Consider the following 8,715-nt stretch of genomic DNA (forward strand, 5'->3'; position numbering starts at 1 on the left):
AGACCCACACAAGCATGGCCAACTGCTTTTGACAAAGGAGCAAAGGCAATTCAATAGAGGAAAGATCGTCTTCTCAACAAATGGTGCAGGAGCAACTGGATAACCACAAGCAAAAACAAAATAAAACAAAACAAAAAAACAAAACCCTGACCTAAACCTCACAACTATACCAAAATTAACTCAAAACGGATCATAGATGTAAATGCAAGATTACGAAACTTTTGAAGGAAGACATAGGAGAAAACTTTCAGGAGCTAAGTTTGATGAAGAGTTCTTAGACATACACCAAAAGCAGGATACAGAAAACTAAAAATTGATAAATGAGACTTCATCAGAACCCAAATCTTTTTTTCTGTGAATGACCCTGCTAAGAGGATGAAAAAAATAAGCTACAGACAGGGAAAATAAAAAATAATGACAACATCAAGGCTGGCAAGATGTGGAGAAACTGGATCCCTCCTACATTCCTGGTGCAAATGTAAAATGTACGGTCATTTTGGTAAAGAGTTTGGCAGTTTCTTAAAAAAAATCAACAACCAACTACCATACGACTCAGCAAATATACTCCTGGGCATTTACTCCAGAGAAATGAAAACTTAAGTCCACACAAAGACCTGTACACAGTTGTTCACAGCAGCTCTCCCTGTAATATCCCCAAACCAGAAACAACCCAAATGTCCTTCAGTAGGTGAATGGTTAGACAAAACACCATGCATCTACACCATGGAATACAACTCAGCAATAAAAAGGAACCAACTATTGATACAAGCAATGTTCTGGATGGATCTCAAAGGCATTATACTGAATGAGAAAAGCCAATCTCAAAAGGTCACATACTGCATGATTCCATTCATATAACATTCTTAAAATGACAAATCATAGTGACGGAGAAAAGATTCGTCATTGCGATGTAGTTGGAAGGGGGTGGGAGTGACAACAAAGGAGTAGCACAACAGAGATCTTTGTGGTGACAGAGCAGTTCTGCTCCTGATGCAGTGGGGTGGTGGCTCTGCGAATCTATACATGTAACAACATGGCATGAAACCATACACACACATTAGAGCAATGTCAATTCCCTGCTTTCAGTATTATACTGCAGGATAAAAGATGGAGCCATTGGAAGAAATTGGGTGAAGGGCAAACAGGACCTCTCAGCACTATTTTTCCTACGAAAATATAATTGTTTCAAAATAGTTTTTTTAAAAACTAACTAAATAAATAAAATTATAATTTATTAAATATACAATTTCATTGTTTATTGTCCCTGTTTTCAACTTAAGTTGAACTTCAATCTACTTGAAATATCCCAAATGAAGGTATTAACGTCTCTAACAATATCAATGGTTCTCAAAATTTAGAGTACATAAGACTCCAGCAGAGCTTTTCTTTTTTTTTTTTTAAATTTCAGATTCCTGGGCTCAACCATCAGAATGTATTAGTGTATAAATTCAGGGGTGGGTTCAAGGATCTTCATTTTCAACCAACACCATAGGAATTCTAACGCAGGCAGTTTGAAACACACATTTTTACAATCACAACTTATACCAGTATATTAATTAGATTTGAAAAGGAATTTAGTTGCCATAGCTATCACACAAAACTAAAAAAAAAAAAAATTGACATGACTACCATACAACTCAGCAAATGCACTCCTGGGCATTCACTCCAGGTAGCTATGCTTATTGTAATGAGCACTGAGTAATACACAGAATTGTTGAATTGATGTGCTGTACATCTGAAACTAATAGAACACTGTATGTTAATTATACTTCAATTTAAAAAAAAGACACACAAAAATGAATTTGAACACTTTTAAACACTTTTAAATTTCAACTTAATAATACTGAATAGTTAGGTATATTTAAAAGGGCATTGTTTTTCTTTTTTTGGTTTGGTGAGTCACTAATGCAAGCATTTATTGCACGCCTGTTACACATGCTCTGCACTGAAGCATATAAAAAATAAACAAAACTAGAGTCTGTTCAGCAGAGCTTTATGATCTAGTTAGGGGAGGCAAGATACAACCATAAAGAAGTTAAGTCCTATTACTTAGAGTGAATGATTAAATGGTAAATAAGGGCAAATCAGAGGAGGAACAGATAGGGATTGAAGTGAAAAAGAGGCCCTCCCAGGAGTTCAGCGGTGGCGGGGAGGAGGTAAGACAGACCTTGAGGCCAGGTTAAAGAAAGCCAGAGGAGTGACTTTACATTTGAGTGATTATACTCTTAGACTGCCAGAAACACATGACATCTCAGCAATGCATAATTTCCCTCAGAGTTCAGAGATGCCAACTATAATTAAACCCAGATGCATATATAAAGGCACTGCTTGCTATAAAAGGGGCAAAGTTCTATCTCCAATTTTAGATCTTTTAAAACCATCCAATTTTTAATGTGAAAAATAGAGGAAAATAGAACACTCCTTTTGCACAATCAATATTTATCAGACAGTGATCAAAGTTGAGGAAGAAAAGACAAAGAAATCTAGTGTAGAGGTACATTTTTAAGAAAAACGAAGAAAGGTTTTCATTAATTAGTTCAAGTTCTGTGCTGGAAGAAAGTACAGAAATGGAGGAAATGCATATGCCTGCCCCCATTACATACCAGAAAACATAAATACAAAAGCCAATGGAAACAGGATGAGAAAGCAAGTAAATAAAGCAGACCAGGGTGGGAGGCAATGGGCAATGTCAAGAAGTGTGACTGAAACAACATTAATATCCATAGAAAATATTAAAAATATGATACTTATTCAAACAACACCCTGTATACAGATGTTGATGGCAGCACTATGCATAATACTCAGAAGTTAGAACAACCAATTGTCCACAACATATGGATAAATAAAATGTTAGTATGTATCCATAACAGTGAAATATCATTTGGCCATAAAAGGAAAGAAGTACTGGTAAGTGCTATAACACCGATGAACTTTGAAAACATTATGCTAAGTGAAAGAAGCCAGACACAAAAGGTCACATATTATATGATTCCATGTATATGAAATACCCAAGACAGCTAAATCCAAAGAGACAGAGAGCAGATAGGTGGGTGCCAGAGGCTACCAGGAGCAGGGAATGGGGAGTGACTGCTTAATTAGAATGGAGTTTATTTTGGGATGACGATAAGTTTTGGAACTAGAGGCAGTGGTTGCACAACATTGTGAAGGTACTAAATACCAGTGAATTGTTCACTTTGAAATAGCTAATTTTACGTTATGTGAATTTCACTTCAATTTTTAAAAATCTATATACGATGACAACAAAGGAAATGTGGCAAACTAGAAAGGGCACACCTTATAACAGCATCCATCAGCCAGTTCTTGCCAAGGGCCACCATGGCAGAATGGACACTCAGCGTTGTCGGATCTTACTGTTTGAGAGAGAATGAAAACTCAGGTTTTTATGTAAAAACTCACTATTTTTAAATACTGGCAAGGGGGGCCTGGGTGACGCAGTCTATTAAGCCTCTGACTCTCGGTTTTGGCTTAGGTCATGAGACTGAGCCCCAGGTCGGCTCCACAATCAGCAGGGAGTGTGCTTGAGATTCTCTGTCCCTCTGCCCCTCTTGCTCACACTCTCACACACACACTCTCTTTCTCTCTCTAAAATAAATATAAATACATACATACATACATACATACAACTAATTCAAAAAATTTAAACAGTGGCAGCCAATGAAAATATACCCAGGGCTAAACGCAACCCACAGCCCACAGAGTGCCAATTTGCAAATTCTGGCATAGCCCATTCCAGTTTAAATCAGACTATGTTTAATGGTCTATAAGCTATATTGTTTCATGATTTCTAATTATTAGACATAGATTAATCCAAAGAACAATTTGGTTTATCTAAATACACACATGTATATATATTTATACACATCATTAAAAAATAGAAGATGCTATGACAAGAAAAAGGCTTTTTTTCCTCCCCCAATGACACCATGAACTTACAGTTTCCTTTCATGTATTTAATTCAAAATTATGCATTCTTCTCTGTGGATGATACTCCATTGGAAATATTCCAAACACAAGTTCTTTCCTCAGCGAAAGCCTTCTACTGAATGCAATGTAGCTGTCTGTGCACATTCATAACCTGAATTGCTTTAGTCTTGATTATTATTCACTTTGACTTTATTCTGTTTTTCAGACCTATAATAAAGTGGACTAAAGCCCTTACTTTAAATAAATTCCAGGTATTAATAACTATGTTTAAATGCTCTTCTACCATACCAAATGACAAGTTATCATGTTAAAAGAGAAAAATAGCAAAATATAGAGTATTTATAAAAAATAAACAAAAAAACCCAAAAGCTCTGAATTTGTAAGTATGAATTTCAGAAGCAGCATATTTTTTTAACTTTTTATATTAAAGTAACTTTAGATTTACAAAAGAATTGAAAAACATAGTATTAAGAGTTTCCATATACCTTTCACCCATCTTTCCCTTAGCTATAACCATGGTGTATTTATACAACCATTTATAAACATTTGTATAACCATGGTACGCATATCAAAATTTAGAAATTAACACTGGTACAATACTATTAACTACACTGTAGATTTTATTCAGGTTTCCGGTCCAGGGACCAATCCAGGGCACCTTGTTGCATTTAGTTTTTTCTGTAGGTTCAATCTGTGATGACTTCTCAGCCTTTCCTTGTCTTTTATAATTTTGACTTGTTTTGAAGAGTAGTGGTTAGGTTTTTTGTACCCTATCTCTCCGTTCAGGTTTGTCTGATGTTTTCTCACGATTAGACTGAGGTTATTATGGGTTTGAGGGAAGATCCACAGAGATGAAGTTGCAGTTCCAGTTGCATCGTATCAGGAAGTCTATATATCAACCTGTAATAGTAACCTTGATCACTTGGTTCAGGTGCCTGTCTGCCAGATTTCTCTATGTTCGCTTCCCTAGAAGTGAGACACTAAGTACAGCCCACAGTTAATGGGAGAGGAATTAATCTCCACCTCCTGGATGGGAGAATATCAAAACATTTATAACTATGTGAAAACCACTACAGCAGCGAATGACTATTTGGAGGGGAGATAGTTTGAAACTATGTGAATACTGTTTTTCCTTAAAGCTTCATTGGCTGACTTTGGCATCCATCCAGGAATCTTGCCTGTAGCAGTTACTACTATGGTATTCTAATGCTGATTTCTACTGATTTCTATTTCCCTCATTCCTTGTAGATAAGATTTGTCCCTCCCCACCCTGTACATTTATTTATTTACTTATTTATTCAATCTATTATGGACATAAATCTATGGATATTTATTTTTTAGTTCATAGTCCAATGGCTGTCATTTATTTTATTACTCAAATCGTTCCAGCTTTGGCCATCAGCAGCTTCTTCTGGTTGGCCCCTGTGTCCTTCTGACATGACTTCATCCCCTCTTCCCTCCTCTTTACTTTCTGATATTGTAAGACACTCCAGGCTCATTTGTCTCTTTCCTGCCCCAGTCCTAAAAACAATCAGCCATTTCTCCAAGGAAACCTGGCTCCTTTTATTGAAGACTAGCATTAAGAAAACAAGATCTTGGGTATGCTTGTCGCTACTGGGTGCCATTTCTTCTCAGCCCTCCCAAGGAACAGAGCTGGGAAATATGTACATTTTAGTAGCCACTGCAAACACACATATCAATATATATATCTGCGACCTGTTCTTATAGGAAACCCTAGCCCCCACCCCATCCCACGTATCTGTTACTTTTTTTTCTCTGACAATAAAGAACCTGGCACATGATTCTTATCATCTACAATATATTTACATATTTGTTCAACCCTAGCAAATATGTAAAACTGTTAGAATTGCTAAACTGTACCCTTGAGAAAAACAAATTTGCCAGTGATTTTGTACAGTTCTTTTTGCCTTTATCCTTACAGAATCTAGGCAAAACACTGTTTTTCTTAGTTATTTGGGTCAACTCTTTTCTTTCCCATCCCCTTCACAGAGACTATGCCCTATATTTATAATATAGTTAGGTTCATTTGTCACAGCCTGCATTCCATCCTGAATTCCCCTGACATCCTGGGTGTTTTGTTTTTTGTTTTTGTTTTTTTTTTTTGCAGGCAGTAAAAGCTATTCTATGGTACACAATTCTATGAGTTTTGAAAAATGTACAGAATTATGTAATTCAACACCACAGGACCCTACAGACCAGGCCCATCACCCTAAAAATCTCATTGTGCAGGGAGGCAGCATTTTTAATTACTTATCTAGACTCGTGCCCCTTCAAAAATCCAGTATACAATTGACTAAGATAATCATTTCTAGACTAAAATTTTTTCACACTACTTTTACTTTTTTTCATCCAAAGTTCACATTCCACTTTAAGAAATTGCTATTATTCATCAAACTCTAAAATTCTCTCTTGAATAGATATCCAGTTTCCATCACTAACAAGACGTATGGATCAAACAAAGTACATGTGGTATCTCAGGGCAATTTCCCAACATGTCCACTTCCATTCTCCATCTAGTTATTGTGAAAACATTTCTTTTTTTTAAGATTTTATTTATTTATTTGAGAGAGAGAGTGAGAGTACAATCAGGTGGAGGGGCAGAGGGAGAAGGAGAAGCAGACTCCCCACTGAGCGGGGAGCCCAGTGCAGGGCTCGATCCCAGGACCCTGAGATCATGACCTGAGCTGACGTCAGACGCTTAACCGACTGAGCGACCAACGCACCCCTAGTTATTGTGAAAACATTTCTAAGAGAAACAGAAAAACAGATAAAAAAAAATAACTTCCATAATATAAATCACAAATTTAGTATTTTTAAATTGTCCAATGATTTGAATTTTCCATGTCACTGCAATCCTATTGGGGTGACATTGGTAAAGGTTGACTGTAACTTTGCTCCCTTTCCCATAAAAATTTAAACAATTTTTCTATTTCTGCAAGGCAGAATGCTTTCACTGCCTCTCCAAATTCTTTAATTTGAAAAGGGAATAAATGAGGGTGAGTCATTTAAAAGAAGTGGTAGTCAGAAGCCAGACAGGTGGAAATGAGGTAAGTCATGGTCACTGGTTAAAATTCGGAAGGAGGCCTTTTCAAAAGCCAAGGCATAGTGGCTAGCAAGCCTGACTGACATGGTTAGTCAACAGACAGGAATCCAGGAAAATGGACAATCTGCAGACTGGGCAGTCTTGGAAGCACCTAGAAATACCTCTACCCAGTCTAGTGCTCCTTAGAAGGGTAAAGCAAAACAGAGAATTTCTAAGGCCTCTACAGGTTTAGTTCATCTACGATTTGTGCAGGGAGAAATAGTTCTTAATCCTCAAGTGTATTACCTGTCCTCATCACCCAAGCTTTGGTACCTGATGATAGAACAATGTGTGCTTATGTGGGGGTCCATGGAGAAGCCTGAGTAGGGATCATTTGGGGTAGGTAATAGAATGAACTATGAGAAATTGTATATAAAATTATATGTGTATGTGTGCTTATATGCATTTTTTTAAGGACAGAGTCAGTAGATTTTATCCAATTGTCAAAAGTCTCTGATTCCCAATAAAAAGGCAAGAACTACTTAGGTTTAGAATCTTGGTGAAGAGGTGAATTTGTCCAGTCTGATTTCTTGGAGGTTCATATTCTTCCTCAGTAGATATTGCTTCCTAGGAGTAGGTATCATATCCAAAAGGAACTTTATAGGACCCCTGCTATCTAAGCCTCTCAGAGTGCTGGCCCCATAGTCACTCTCAGCTTCTTAAAATACTCCTTTCTCTGGTTTTTTATAATACCACACTGGTTCTTCTTTTGCAAATCTTCTGTCTCCTGAACTGGCATCTCTTAATCCCTTCATGTTTTCTGAAGGCAAGTGTTGTCCAATGATGGATCATCTGTCCTTTGTTTTCAGTCTATACTCTTTCCCTTGGAGGCTTCGTCCACCCTTTTCTGTTAATTTCTCCAGCATGTACTATAATTTTGTATTCCCAAAGTATGCTGGGATATTTCCATTTGGATAAATAACACCCTCCTCCAATTTACTAAATGTAAAACAAACAAAATTTTTGTGACTGAACAAAATTACCTTTAAAAGTCCCTTCTAATATTGATATTTTATGATTCTAGCTTCTGTTAATTATAATGTCCTGCAAATTATGTGGGTTCAAAATCTCAGAGTAAATGAAATCAAAGAATTATAAAAATTGTGATTCTAGAAAAAGAGAACAGTGAATCTAGATCCCTTAAAACAGCTAATGCCAGTACAACGTTTCAAAATTAATAAAACAAGTACACAGGGTCCTTGATAATGAAAGAGGAGTCCCAACCTGGCTGGAGTAGTGAGTCAGAGAGGCTTTGCAGAAGTAACCACAGAACTGAAACTTAATGGTTGCTTTTAAAACTTCAAGTTAGTTTAAAAGGGAAAGCACTGCTGAAGAAGGTAAAAGGCAAGGCATTCCAGAAAGAGGGGACAGAAATAATCAAAGGCATAAAAGATGGGAATAACATGGCTTATACCAGGAACTTTCAGAAACTGGGAACATAAGTATTAAGTACCATGGTGAAAGATGAGACAGGGAGATAGGACACGATCAAAAGATGGTCTTGTAGTCCATATTAAGGTTTAAGCAAGAGAACACACAACAAGAATGGGGGAAGGAAGTAGGGAGAAAAAGGGGTGGTGGAGAAAGTGTTTTTCAAGTTGTCCAGACTATGAGTCCATCTCCAATGCTCAGACACTCCTTCCCCAGGGGGAACATAACATGTCCTT

The sequence above is a fragment of the Ailuropoda melanoleuca genome, chromosome 16, assembly GCF_002007445.2.
Source record: "Ailuropoda melanoleuca isolate Jingjing chromosome 16, ASM200744v2, whole genome shotgun sequence".
NCBI lineage: Eukaryota > Metazoa > Chordata > Mammalia > Carnivora > Ursidae > Ailuropoda > Ailuropoda melanoleuca.